The sequence below is a fragment of the Cebus imitator genome, unplaced genomic scaffold, assembly GCF_001604975.1.
Source record: "Cebus imitator isolate Cc_AM_T3 unplaced genomic scaffold, Cebus_imitator-1.0 Scaffold0, whole genome shotgun sequence".
NCBI classification, from domain to species: domain Eukaryota; kingdom Metazoa; phylum Chordata; class Mammalia; order Primates; family Cebidae; genus Cebus; species Cebus imitator.
This window is the reverse complement of record NW_016107315.1, coordinates 11,529,883-11,544,560: the sequence shown is the minus strand read 5'-3', so window position 1 is coordinate 11,544,560 and position 14,678 is coordinate 11,529,883. Positions and strand designations below refer to the sequence as shown.

General features: G+C 43.9%; 1 protein-coding gene across 9 annotated transcripts in view; it reads right to left on the bottom strand.

The window, feature by feature from the left end:
- Window positions 1-13,779, bottom strand: part of SENP5 (SUMO specific peptidase 5) — a 64,232-nt gene extending 50,453 nt beyond the window's left edge. For 7 of the 9 annotated variants that reach the window (XR_001823297.1, XM_017522834.2, XM_017522875.2 and 4 more), the window contains exon 1: window positions 13,564-13,779. The gene's annotated coding sequence lies outside the window, so the exon portion shown is untranslated. The remainder of the gene's footprint in view (window positions 1-13,563) is intronic. The other 2 variants (XM_017522849.2, XM_017522839.2) reach the window with 1 other exon arrangement.
- Window positions 13,780-14,678: the final 899 nt, after the last annotated feature.

The following is a 14,678-nucleotide window of genomic DNA, read 5'->3' as shown; positions in this document are numbered from 1 at the left end:
AAAAAAAAAAAAAGAGAAAAATGAAAAAAGGAATAGAAAGTTATAATTTGCAACCTCTCTCAGAAATAACTGACTCAGGAAGACTCATCAATGGATGCTAAAACTAGAGACTGAAAATATGAGAAACAAGATATACACGTAGTCTCAAAATATCTCCCACAAAATACTTTAAATTAAAAAGAATAACTTTCTTTTTTTGAGACAGTCTCACTCTATTGCTCAAGCTGGAATGCAGTGGCACAATCTTTTCTCACTGCAGCCTCCATCTCCCAGGTTCAAGCAATTCTCCTGCCTCAGCCACCCAAGTAGCTGGGATTATAGGTGAATGCCATCACATCAGACTAATTTTTGTATTTGTAGTAGAGATGGGGTTTCACCATATTGGCCAAGCCAGTCTCAAACTCCTGGCTTCAAATGATCCACCTACCTCGGCCTCCCAAAGTATTGGGATTACAGGGGTGAGCCACTGCACCAGGCCAAGATTAACTTTCAATGGAAAAACATGGCAAACAGCATCTTAATCAGATGATCAAGATTAACATCATCAGACTGGCTTGGTGCCTCATGCCTGTAATCCCAGCACTTTGGGAGGCCAAGGCAGGTGGATCACCAAAGAGTTTGAGAGCAGCCTGGCCAACATGGCAAAACATTGTCTCTACTAAAAATACAAAAATTAGCCAGGCACGATGGTGCACACCTGCAATCCCAGCTACAAGTGAGGCTGAGGCACGAGAATTGCTTGAACCTGGGAAGCAGAGGCTGCAGTGAGCCGAGATGGCGGGACTTCACCCTAGCCTGAGCGACAGAGAGAGATTTTCTAAAAAAAAAAATAATTATCATCATCATCAGGAGGAAACAACAGACAAACCCAAATTTGGGGAGATATTCTGTATCTGGCTGATATATAACTGGCTAATACTCTTCAATCAGGTCAATCAAAGTCCTGAAAGACAGAGACAGACTGTCCTAGAATAAAAGATTGAGATTAAGGAGAAAACAATTAAGCAAGATGTAATCCTGGATTCAGTCTTAGTTCAGAAAAAGAAAAGTCACGTGACAATTGACAAACTTTGAATAAGGTGTGTAGATCAGTTAATAGTATTCTCTTAATGTTAATTTCCTAGCCTTGATAAAGTGCTATAGTTCTATAACATTAGAGAGGCCAGGTTCAGTGGTGCACACCCGTAGACCCACCTACTTGGGAGGGGGAGGCAGGATTGCTTGAGCCCAAGAGTTCAAGATCAGCCTGGGCAACATAGCAAGACTCTGTCTCCTTAAAAAACTAAAACAAGGCCAGGTGTGGTGGCTCATGCCTATAATCCCAGCACTCTGGGAGGCCAAGGTGAGTGGATCAACTGAGGTCAGGAGTTCAAGACCAGCCTGGCCAACATGGTGAAACCCCATGTCTACCAAAAATACAAAAATTAGATGGCCATGGAGGCACAAACCTGTAATTTCAGCTACTCAGGAGACTGAGGCAGGAGAATCACTTGAACCTAGGAGGCATAGGTTGCAGTGAGCCAAGATCATGCCACTGCACTCCAGGGTGGGCAACACAGCAACAATGTGTCTACAAGGAAAAAAAAAAAACCTGGAGCAAAGCTAGGTGAAGCATATAGGAAAACTTTGTAATATTCTGCGATTTTTTTTTTCTTTGGTAAATCTGAAGTTATTTCAAAGTTAAACGTTAAAAAAAAATGGCCGGGTGCAGTGGCCCACGCCTGTAATCCCAGCACTTTGGGAGGCCAAGGCAGGCAGATCACAAGGTCAAGAGATGGAGACCATCCTCGCCAACATGGTTGAAACCCTGTCTCTACCAAAAATACAAAAATTAGCCTAGCGTGGTGGTGCGCACCTGTAGTCCTGGCTACTCAGGAGGTGTGAGCCACCGCACTGGGCCAAAAATTTTAAACATTTAAAATTTTGAGGCAATCTCCTAGAAAGTACCACAAAATTACAGACTGAAACTAACATAAAAACCAACAGAAAAAGGTTTTCAGAGATGTAAGTTATCAAAATATTTAACTCCCATGCATCCTTCTCAGAGAGTCACAGGTACTCTGAGAAGGATGCAGAGATACTCTGGCAAATAAGGGAGTAAGTGAAGACGACACAGGAGGATCCAGGCAATGGTGGGAGGATCATTTGAGGTCAGGAGTTCAAGACCAACCTGGCCAACATGGTGAAACCTTGTCTCTACTAAAAATACAAAAATTAGCCAGGTGTGATGGCAGGCACCTGCAATCCCAGCTACCTGGGAGACTAGGCAGGACAATCACTTGAACCCAGGAGGCAGAGGTTGCAGTGAGCAGAGACTGTGTCACTGCATTCCAGCCTGGGCAACAAGAAGCCTCTGTCTCAAAATAAAATAAATAGAAATAAAAAGGTGGCCAAGCGCAGTGGCTCATGCCTGCAAGCCCTGCGCTTTGGGAGGCTGAGGCGGGTGGATCACAAGGTCAGGAGTTCAAGACCAGCCTGACCAACATGGTGAAACCCTGTCTCTACTAAAAATACAAAAATTAGCTGGGCATGGTGGCACACACCTGTAATCTCAGCTACTCAGGAGGCTGAGGCAGGAGAATTGCTTAAACCCGGGAGGCGGAGGTTGCAGTGAGCTGAGATTGTGCCATTACACTCCAGTCTGGGCAACAGAGCGAGACTCTGTCTCGAAAAATAAAAAGGTAATTTAAAGACATGTTGTTTATACCAAAATAATAGCTTACACTTGAAAGAGGCTGCTTTTGGTGAATGGGAAATAGTAGAAAGGAACAAGATTCTGAGAACTAAGTCAGGAAAAAAGGCTAGAGGTTTCTGCCTTCAGTATACAAATTCCCACTAGGCTCCTTTATAAGGCACAGTACCTCACCCTTAACTACGCATGGTATCCCTTTGTTCAGATAATAATTCTTTTCTACTCCAGATAGTAAGTCTCTAGTTACCGTTTATGTCTACGGGGAGAAGAAAGGGAGGTCAGATGTGGAAACACTTTTCTGAAACAGACTTTCAAACAACTCATGTTTTCTGTTTCACCTTCACCTCCAATATACAACACAGCTAACGCTGAGATTTTTATAGGGTTTGGTAACATGACTACTTGAAGGCTCTCTGCACTGTTGGTTTATGATACAGCTTTTTAAAGTTGGTGAATTAGTTATCATTAGTCTTTTCTGCTTTCCAGCTTTCACAATACTGTTATTATGCTCATTGTTCCTGCTGTTATCTTGAGAGTTTTGTTTTTTTGTTTTTGAGACAGAATCTCGCTCTGCTGCCCAGGTTGGAGTTCAGTGGTGCAATCTTGGCTCGCTGCAACCTCTGTCTCCCAGGTTCAAGCAATTCCCCTGCCTCAGCCTCCTGGGTAGCTGGGACTACAGGCACCTGCCACCACACCTGGCTAATTTTTCTATTTTTAGTAGAGACAGGGTTTCACCATATTGGTCAGGCTGGTCTTGAACTCCTGACCTCATGATCCACCCGCCTCAGCCTCCCAAAGTGCTGGGATTACAGACGTGAGCCACCGTGCCTGGGCGAGGTTTTTGTTTGTTTGTTTGAAGTCTTCTATTGTTTTAATGAAATTTTCAGGCTGGCATAAAATTAAATGTATATGTTCAATCCACTACCTTTACTATGACACACTAGTTGAATGAAAAAAATCAAGTTGCTGTGCAATATGTACCAGCCCGTTTTTGTTAAAAGGAAAACTACATGCATATGCTTGACTCTTTGGAGAAAAACGTCTAAAAGCATATACACTAACCTTTTAACAGTTTAGGATCACAGTTCCCAAACTGTGCCCAAGGCAACCTTGGATTCTGTAGAGATCTCGCAAGGGCACCACAGGAAATTCTAAATTACAGGGAAAAAGTGATATTCCGTATTTGTCAATCACTCAGTAAATTACTAGTTCAAGACAGTTCAGGTTCAAAATAGATCATGCTATATTCCTTTGAATGGTATCATAATCTTTGCAAAGCTGAGTATCTGTTGGTTGCTGTGATTTTTAAAAAAGTAAGTATGCAAATATCAATTCAGAGCAAAAAAAAAAAAAAAATGAGTGGAGAAAGCAAAGGTGTAAGCAAATGTTATTTATTTTTTAAAATAACGAGATGGTGGCCAAGTGCGGGCGCTCACACCTGTAATCCCAGCATTTCTGAAGGTTGAGGAGGGCAGATCACCTGAGGTCAGGAGCTCCAGATCAGCATGGCCAACATGGTAAAACCCCATCTGTACTAAAAACACAAAACTTAGCTGGGTGTGTTGGTGGGCGCTTGTAATGGCCAGCTTCTCAGGAGCCTGAGGCAGGAGAATAACTTGAACCCGGGTGGTGGAGATTGCAGTGAGCCAAGATCATGCCATTGCATTCCAGCCTGGGTGACACAGTGAGACTCTGTCTCTAAATAAATAAATAAATAAAAATTTTAAATTAAAAAAATAAAATAAGGTAGCGAGATGGGGTCTCACTATGTTGTCAAGACTGGTCTTGAACTCCTGGCCTCAAATGATCTTCCCACCTGAACATCCCAACATACTGGGACTGTAGTCATAAGCCTCCATGTCCAGCCCCCAAAGGAGTTTAATTAAAACAGTAAAAGGTAGTGTGGGTGGCAGTGTTCAATATGATTCCAGGGTTTGGGTTTTGTCATCCCCAACAAGTATATTCAGCAAACAACTGTAGTTAAGAATAAAACAAAAATATAATTTTTTCTCTTATTTTTTTGAGACAGTGTCTAATTCTGTTCACCAAGGCTGGATTACAGTGTTGCAATCGGTGCTCACCATAGCCTCTCCCAGGCTCCAGCAGTCCTCCCTCAGCCTCCCGAGTAGCTGGGACTACAGACATATGCCACCACGCCTGGCAGTTTTTTAAAAAAAATTTGTAGAAATAAGGTCTCACTATGTTGCCTAGATTGGTCTTAAACTCCTGGACTCAAGCGATCCACCCACCTTGGCCTCCCAAAGAGCTGAGATAACAGACATGAGCCACCACATCCACCAGATTTTGTCTTTTAATTTGCATATTTCTTAGATGTCAATTAGGTTACTAGAACTTAAATACTTTTAAGCTGTTTGAACATAATTATTTAATAAATTAAACTGTTAGGCTTAAGGACGCGTAAAAAATATATTAAGGAGGCTGTAAACAGAAAGTTTAAAAACCTCTAGTTTAGAGTGGAAAAAATCACTCATATATAAACAGACTTCTTAATATGAAATAAACAATGTAATTCAAATAAACTCTTATAATGGTATACTGCCAATATCAGTCGGGCATGGTGGCTTATGCCTGTAATACCAGCACTTTGGGAGGCCAAGGTGGAGTATCGCTTTAGCCTGGGAGTTCAAGATCACCTTCCTGGGCAACATAGGGAGATGCTGTCTCAAAAAAAAAAAAAAAAAAATTCTAGCCAAAAGTGGTGGCACATGCCTGCGTTCCCATCTACTCAGGAGGGTGAGGTGAAGGATCACTTGGGTATGGGAGGTTAAAGTCTCACCGAACTATGATCACACCACTGCACTCTAGCTTGGGTGACAGAGCAAGGTTTTGTCTCCAAAAAAAAGGTCAAATTCAAGGAATGGAAATGTCTGCCAAAAGGGTCAGGAAACACCTCTCTGAATAAATTATTTTTTCTCTGAATAAATTATTTTTCAGGTTAGACAAATGATGAGCAAGAATTACTAGGCAAGAGAAGGAATTCAGTATTCCAAAGAACAGAAAGAACTTTAGTAACACTGAAAGGAGGCACTGAAGGGGTAAATAAAGAGCAGAAGAGCTAAATTTATGATGCTGACACTTAACATAAGGTTGGTGTGAAGCCACTAAAAGACAAACATTTGATTCTTATTCTTGAAAAAAATCATTCTACCCAAAATGTGCAAAATCGCTAGAAGGCCACAGCAGAAGAGACCCATTAGGAGTCCGTTACAGGTAAATAAATGCAGGTACAATGTGACAGCCTCTTGGATTAAGGGGAAAACTGGGAGGATGTAGCAAAGTGAATCAATCTTCAGGACACAGAAATTACAGGACTTGTAATTTGTCAAAAGCCTATCTGTAGGGGGTAAAAGTATGAGCTACTAAGTAAATAGTGGTATCACTGATATGGAACACAGATGGAGCCAGGGGAAAGTTATACTGACCATGCCTTCAGTCTTTCATGTGTGGAATTTGAGATCTATCTATTTCACATGTTGAATCAGAAATCTGAGTGGATATATCCTGTGGGATATACAGTTCAAGAATTCTGAAAAGAGGACACTATGAGAATTCCAGTTTTCAGTTTAGAGTAACCAAAGCTATAGAAAATGATAAGATCACCTAGAAAGAATTTGTAAAAGGTAGAAGAGAATGTACCTTAGGGCAATATCCCAAGGAACTCCAGGATTTAAGAGTGAGATCAAGAAAGAAGACTAAGCAAAGGAAAATGAAAAAGGACCAGTGAGATAAGGTGGAAAATCAGGTAAAGGTGGTATCAGCAAAGTTTGAACAAGTTTCTAAAAAGAGGGTAATGGTCAAAGGTTGTTGAGAAGCCAAGAAAGATAACGATTAAAAGTGTTCACTGAATTCTGACATTTGCAGGAGAAATTTTAGTACAATAGAAAGGACAAAAACCAAGGTAGAATAAAGATGGCAATACATAAAACTGTTCAAGAAGCCTGGATAAAGCTGAAACATTTTAATGGAGATTCTTACACACGTTTAAATGCTGATGAAGTACTTTACTTGTGGATAAAGACTGCAGATTGTTAGACACATTTTACCATCATTCCCTGCTAAAACTTCATTAAGAATAAAAAAATTTTTCATTTTATTTTTTAATTTTTCTTAAGAGACAGGGTCTCATTCTGTCAGCCATGGCTCACTGCAGCCCCAAACTCCTAGGCTCAAGCGATTCTCCTGCCTTGACTACCTAAGATTACAGGTATAAGCCATTAAAATTTTTTAAAAGAAAAAACCAGCCAGGAACCATGGCATACATCTATAATCCCAGCTACTCAAGAAACTGAGGCAGAAGGATCCTTTGAGGCCAAGATACAAACCAACCTGGGTGACATAGCAAGACCCAATCCTAAATAATTAATTAAAATTAATTTATGATTTTTTTTTTTTTTAAGATGGAGTCTCACTATGTCACCCAGGCTGAAGTACAGTGGCACAATCTTGGCTCACTACAACCTCGGCCTCCCGGGTTCAAGCATTCTCCTGCCTCAGCCTCCTAAGTAGCTGGGGGTATAAGTGTGTGCCACCACCCCAGCTAGTTTTTGTATTTTTAGTAGAGAGGGGTTTCACCATGTTGGCCAGGCTGTAATTCAGGTATTTTTATTTGGCAAATAATTGTGCATATTTATGGAATACAATCTCATGTTTTGATCTATGTATACATTGTAGAAAGATTCAATCAAGATAATTAAGATATTCATCACCTCACCAACTTTATTTTTTGTCATGAGAACACCAAAAATCTATTCTTTTAACAATTTCAAAATACACACTTTTTTTTTAAGATGGAGTCTTGCTCTTGTTGTCCAGGCTGGAGTGCAATGGCACGATCTCAGTTCACTGTAACCTCCACCTTCGGGGTTTAAGCAATGCTCCTGCCTCAGCCACTTAAGTAGCTGGGATTACAGACATGCACCACCATGCCTAGCTAGTCTTGTATTTTTAGTAGATAAGCAGTTTCATCATGTTAGTCAGGCTGGTCTCCAGCTCCTGATCTCAGGTGGTCTGCTTGCTTCAGCTTTCCAAAGTGCTGGGATTACAGACGTGTGCCACCGCATCCAGCCTTCGTTCTTCAGAGCTTCATTCTTAATTGTGGTTACCATGCAATGGGATAGATCACTAAAACTTACTCCTCCAGTCTGAGACTTTGCATCATTTGATCAACATCTTAAGAATTTTTTGCCAGGCGCAGTGGCGCGTGCCTGTAGTCCCAGCTACTCAGGAGGCTGAGGTGGGAGGATCGCTTGAGCCCAGGAGTTCTGGGCTGTAGTGCACTATGCCCATCGGGTGTCCACACTAAGTTCCGCATCAATATGGTGACCTCCCGGGAGCAGGCGACCACCAGGTTGCCTAAGGAGGGGTGAACTCGCCCAGGTCGGAAATGGAGCGGGTCAAAACTCCTGTGCTCAGTAGTGGGATTGCGACTGTGAACAGCCACTGCATTCCAGCCTGGGCAACAGAGCAAGACCCCGTTTCTTAAAAAAAAAAAAGAAAGAAAAAAAATTAAAAAAAATTTTTAACGTAGCTAGGTGTGATGGCCCACGCCTGTAATCCCAACACTTTGGGAGGCCAAGGCAGGTGGATCACCTGAGATCAGGAGTTCGAGACCAGCCTGGCCAAGATGGTGAAACTCCAACTCTTACTACTACTACTACTACTACTACTACTACTACTAATACAAAAATTAACCAGGCATGGTGGTATATTCCTGTAATCCCAGCTACTGAGGGGGCTAAGGTAGGAAGATCACTTGAACCCGGGAGGCAGAGGTTGCAGTGAGCTGAGATCATGCCACTGCACTCCAGCCTGGGCAACAGAGCTAGACTCTGTTTCAAAAAGGAAAAAAAAAAAGGAATTTTTTAACTTAATTTTTTAAAGATAGAATTTACCTACAGTGAAATACATAAACCTGAGGGACTTTTGTTTTTTAAAGCATACGTACACAAAATGGAAGACTGAACAACAAAAACATCTGGAAGTTAGAATGTAGATTGACTGAATGATCCAAAGAAGTTAAATCTCAGCTGGGGAAGGTGGCTCATGCCTGTAATCCCAGCACTTTGGGAGGCCAAGGCAGGTGGATCTCCTGAGGTCAGGAGTTTGAGACCAGCCTGGCCAACATGGTGAAACCCCGTCTCTATTAAAATACAAAAATCAGCCAGGCATGGTGGTGGGTGCCTATAATCCCAGCTACTCAGGAGGCTGAGGCAGGAGAACTGCTTACACCTAGGAGGCAGAAGTTGCAGTGAGCCAAGTGGTTGCAGGGAGCCGATTTCATGCCACTGCACTCCAGCCTAGGCAACAGAGGGAGACTTAAGGAAAGCAATCTAAAGAACAATACCTCAGAACAGGTTAGGAATTGTTCTACAGAGGTATGTGAACATGATACTAAAAACAAAAGGATTGGTCAAATGATTTAAATATCGTCCCTTACTCATCCTTACAGAAACCTGGAGCCTTCCTCTCTAAACTAGAATGACACAGCCCAATAAAATTTCTGCAATGATAGAAATATTCTATATTTACTCTGCCCAATATGGTAGGCTCTTGGCAAAGGTGGCCACCAAGCACTTGAAATGTGTCTAGTGCAAATGAGGACCTAAACCTTTAATTTTAATTATTTAGATTTAAGCTGCTACATTAGCTAGTGGCTACCATATTGGATAGTGGATTCCTGGACTGGAAAGCTTTTCAACTGGTCCAGCTGAGAATGAGGTCATCTTTCTGAAAACATTTGAGTTAAATGAACATGAATGAGTGTTTAAATAATGAATGCTAAGACCTCCAGCTTTTCTCTCAGTTTAGCAACTAGACAGCTGGAAGCCTGCTTTGTTCTCTCCAAGCAGGAGACTCCTTCTTCTTTACGGAATCTGACCCTGGAGCAAAGACGAAAGATACTGCCTTTGAAGATTCTCAAATAAAACAGTCCAGTAATTAAAAGCAACTTTCACATGGGTTTCCTTTACATTTCTGTCCCTGTATTCACAGCCATGCTATTATGTTTACATTGATCAAATATCAACATTTCTTCAAAGATAAAATGCACACACATATAGGAAATAGAAGTGAGCTTTACATTCTTGTTAGACATTCTCCAACTCCAGGACAGCCCCAAGCCTAAGCAACCCCTTAAGTAGGCCAATATTTGGGTGAAAGTTTGCAGCGCAGCCACTGTACAGGTTAACCGAAGCTTCACTATGAAAAAGTTGTATCAGCCAAGTGTGGTGTCTCACGCCTGTAATCCCAACACAGATTGCTTAAATCAATCTGCATTCCAACTTCCAAATGTTTTTGCTGTTGTTCTGTCTTCCATTTTGTGATACATATGCTTTAAAAAACAAAAACCCTTAACATCTATGTATTTCACTGTATGTAATTTTTTTTTTTTTTTGAGAGAATCTTGATTGTCACCCACGCTGGAGTGCAGTGGCCTGATCTAGGCTCACTGCAACCTCCACCACCCTGGTTCAAGCAATTCTCCTGCCCTTGGCCTCCTGAGTAGCTGGGACTACAGGTATGTGCCACCACACCTGGCTAATTTTGTATTTTTAGTAGAGACATGGTTTCACTACGTTAGCAAGGCTGGTCTCAAACTCCTGACCTCAGGTGATCCGCCCACCTCAGCCTCCCAAAGTATTGGGATTACAGGCGTGAGCCACTGCAGCTAGCCGTAATTATATATTTAAAAAATTAAGTTAGCTGGGCATGGTGGCTCATGCCTATATTCCTAGCACTTTGGGAGGCCGAGGTGGGCAACTCACAAGGTCAAGAGATTGAGACCATCCTGGCCAACATGGTGAAACCCTGTCTCCACTAAAAATACAAAAATTAGCTGGGTGTGGTAGCACATGCCTATAGTCCCAACTACTCAGGAGGCTAAGGCAGGAGAATCACTTGAACCCCGGAGGCAGAGGTTTCGGTGAGCTGAGATCTCGCCACTGCACTCCTGCCTGGACAAAAGAGGAACATTCCATTTCACACACACACAAAAAAAAATTTAAAAATTCTTCAAAATTTTCATCTCAAGTAGTTCCAGAGTCAGAAGACTGCCTCAAGAGCCAGCAAGTGACTTCTAATATTTACTTTTTGCTAGACTGTTACTACTCCATAGCCCTGCTTTGTTTCAATGTTAAATCTGTAGTATCAGTTTAGACCGAAACTGTAACCCTGGGTTCATACCAACCCTTCATATATACCTCTATTTATTTCCTGTCAGAAATGTGAAAAGTTTCCTGTCAGAATCTGAAATTCAACATCAATTCATTAACTTCAGAGTTAAGGTATTTCAGACACAAAAATAAAATTTTAGAGATTCAGCTATTTGGTTTTTCAGATACATACCAGGTCTCTGTAGACTCTGAATGTATTAGACTACCTATATGTTACCATGACTTTAAATCTGTGATTTTAGGATGTCTTTTACCATCTGGTTGTAGAAAATCAACATAAGGTCAAGAGATTGAGGCCATCCTGGCCAACATGGTGAAACCCCATCTGTACTAAAAATACAAAAATTAGCCAGGCGTGGTACCGGGCGCCTGTATTCCCAGCTACTTGGGAGGCTGAGGCAGGAGAATTGCTTAAGCCTGGGAGGCAGAAGTTGCAGTGAGCTGAGATCGTACCATTGCCCCACAGCCTGTGCAAAAACAGCGAAACTCCATATCGATAAAGAAAGAAAGAAAAGAAAACCAACATGCTATAAACATGGTCATTTTAGAGAAAAAAAGATTTAGCATCTTTGGAGAATCTGCGATGTAGCGTCCATTTCTGGCTCTACCAATAACAGAGTAGGAATTGCTAAAGCAATGAGAAGGCTACAAAAGTATAATTTGAGAATGAATGTATTTCCCTAAGAGAATGTTCAACTCAGCCTGATGGCCTATTTACCTTAATTTTGAAAATATTACCCACATCCCAAAAAAAAGTCATCACAAGTGTTTCATCATAATGGGTAAGAAAAGTACATGTCACACTGTTACCACCTTATCAGCTGACCCTTCCTAAAGCATCTACCAAATTCTTTAAATCAGTGACAGAGTACAATTTAACAAAGAAAAGAAAAATGAACTAAAAATTCACAAAGACATGCTTAATATCGAGAATGCAAGGTGATCTACTTCAATAAGATGTTTGTATGGCAAGTAGAGAAACACAGAACCCCCTGTTCTCAAACTGAGCTCCACAGGAAGCTGGCTAATAACACAAAGTAAATGATCATGCATACCAGGATGGAGGAGGGAAAGGCAGGCCTGTGTATACGGCACTGGGTTTATGACAAGCTGGAATGAAAGCAAAATATTGTTAAATTTCAATTTTTCTATGATTTTTGAAGGATTCGCATAATAACCTACCAAAAAAAAAAAAAAAAAGCCTGATTTATAAAGTGCTATAGGCCGAGTGCAGTGGCTCATGTCTGTAATCCCAGCACTTTTGAGAAGCCGACGCGGGCAGACCACTTGAGGTCAGGAGTTAGACACCAGCCTGGCCAACATGGTGAAACCCCGACTCTGCTAAAAATACAAAAATTAGCCGGGCATGGTAGCGGGCACCTGTAATCCCAGGTACTCGGGAAGCTAAAGCAGGAGAATCGCTTGAACTCGGGAGGTGGAAGTTGCAGTGAGCGGAGAAGACCGCGCCACTGCACTCCAGCCGGGGCGTCAGAGTGAGACTGTCTCAAAATAAACAAATTAATAAATAGTTTTGTTTTTTTTTTTAAAGTAAGAGTGAACCAAGGTGTAAATGAAGCCTCCCTCCCTATCACCCTCCTCTACTCTCCTAGAAAAGATCACCTGGGAAAAAGCTATCTTGAGTAAAGATCAAAACTGATTTAAGCCATCCCTCATATAACCAATAACGTGCTACCAATAAGCGTGAGACATGTAGATGGCTAGGAGACAGTCTCCCTTCTTCCTGATGCTGCCCACCCAAAGCAGAGGCTGCAGTTAGGCTCTGACCACACAAGAGCCTGGCATCTCCAGGCACCCTTCTCCATACCAAGCTTAGCTATTCCGGGCAAAATGGGGGGGGAACAGAATTAGGAACCTTTCATGAAGTGTTCTGGATATTCTTAAATTTAATCATATTCTCAAAACATTTCATAACATCTGTCTTCTTCATTTAATTCTCCCAACATTATGATTTATATTGGTAGAAGAAAGTCCCATTTTACATGCGGTGAAAAAGGTCGAAATGTCTAGCATGAGATGAAAAACACTACCAGACAGCAGGGTAGGATTTCACCTCGTCTGTTCTGGCACTAAGTCCAAAACTCCCACACCCTCTCTGCATCCCTCTTCCCACGACAGTGGCCACTAGGCGTAGAGCGGGGGCTGATACCGCCCAGCGCAGACCGAAGGGAAAAGACGGCTCCCGCCGCGCTCATGCCCAGCCAGGATCTCTGGAAAACGGTCCCGAGAGCTCGGAGGAAGGAATCAAGGCCGGAGGGAGGAAGGGCAGTCCGAGCAAATAAATAAAAACCCTGGACTTCCAGGGCGGCCCGAGCTGGAAGCCTGTGACAGCCGATTCTCTTTCCAGAGCTTTCAAGGCTTCAGGAGGAGCTGGGGGTGTGGGGCGAGGGGGGGACGGCGCCAGCTTCCCGGTGCCTCAGCCGCACAGCTCGGCTGGAGCAACAACGCAGGGCAGCGGCCCCTCGGGACGAGCTCGCGCGTCTCCCCCGAAAAGGCAAGCTGTGGCCGGGACGGACCGCGGCCTCCGGCTCGGGCGAGGGAAGGGCGGCTTGAGGCCTCCGGGCCGGGCGCTGAGGTGGCGCGCACCGGCGCAGGAATGGCCAGCCAGCCCAGCCAAGCGATCGCTACGTCCGGCACTCGGCCGCCCGCGCCCCCGCTTACCTGCCCGCTCGCTCCCGGCACCTGTCCCGCCGCCGGCCCAGACGCGGCAGCAGCCTGGAGCGCGGGCCCCGCCTTCGCCAGCTCCAGAGGAAGCCCAGCCAGCGAGTAGGCGTCCGGCCTGCTCGCCACGGCCACCGCCGCCGAGCTTCCTCTGAAGCAGCTGCCGCGACGCCGGCGCTGGCCTACTGCGTCACCTCCTCCGCGCCCTTCCGCCTGTGGGGAGGGGTGGTCCTGGCACCGCCCCACTTCCGCTGTTCCCGCCCCGCCTCCCGACCCGGAGCCGTTCTGCCTTCGCGTGTCACAAAGTCCTCAGCCCCGGTCTCCCTCGGAACGCGCAGGGATGAGAGCCGCGTTCAGGCGCTGCGAAGCGCGTTTGAGACTTCTGTTCAGCCCCTTCTCCAGTTTTTAACCCCAAAGGTCTAAATCAGACCGCAGCTAGTGTACACCCCTGCCCTTCACTGATCCCGTCACCCCTGCGCCGAAAGCAAAAGACCCATTCCAGCTCTGGACGTTGTGAGGCCTGTCCCAGGCATCGTCTCCTCTGTGGTTTTCCCATTGATCTTGTCCCTGGTATTGTGATTGGCCTCTTTATGTGTCCTACCCGCCCCAACTGTGAAAGCTTTCCAAAATTACAAGCCAATGTCCTGATAGGTAAAAACATAATAATAGCAGATTTATGGCAGAAGATGAGTTCAGTTTTGGACATACTCAATCTGGAAGAATAAAGTGGAGGTGACTGCAGTGGAATACGAAGGGTGTTTCTGAGCACCTGTGTAGGCAATAAAGATATAAACTGATGGTGGAGAAGATAAAATCTATAATTGGCCTGGAACAGTTGCTCGCCTGTATCCCCAGCACTTTGGGAGGCCAAGGCAGGCAACTCACAAGTTGATCAAGACCAGCCTGGCCAATATGGTGAAACCCCGTCTCTGCTAAAAGTACAAAAATCAGCGGGGTGTGGTGGTGTGCGCCTGTAATCCCAGCTACTTGGGAGGCTGAGGCAGGCGAATTGCTTGAACCAGGGAGTCGGAGGTTGCAGTGAGCCAAGATCGTGCCATTGCCCTCCAGCCTGAGAAACAGGGCGAGACTCTGTCTCAAAAAAAAAAGGAAAGAAA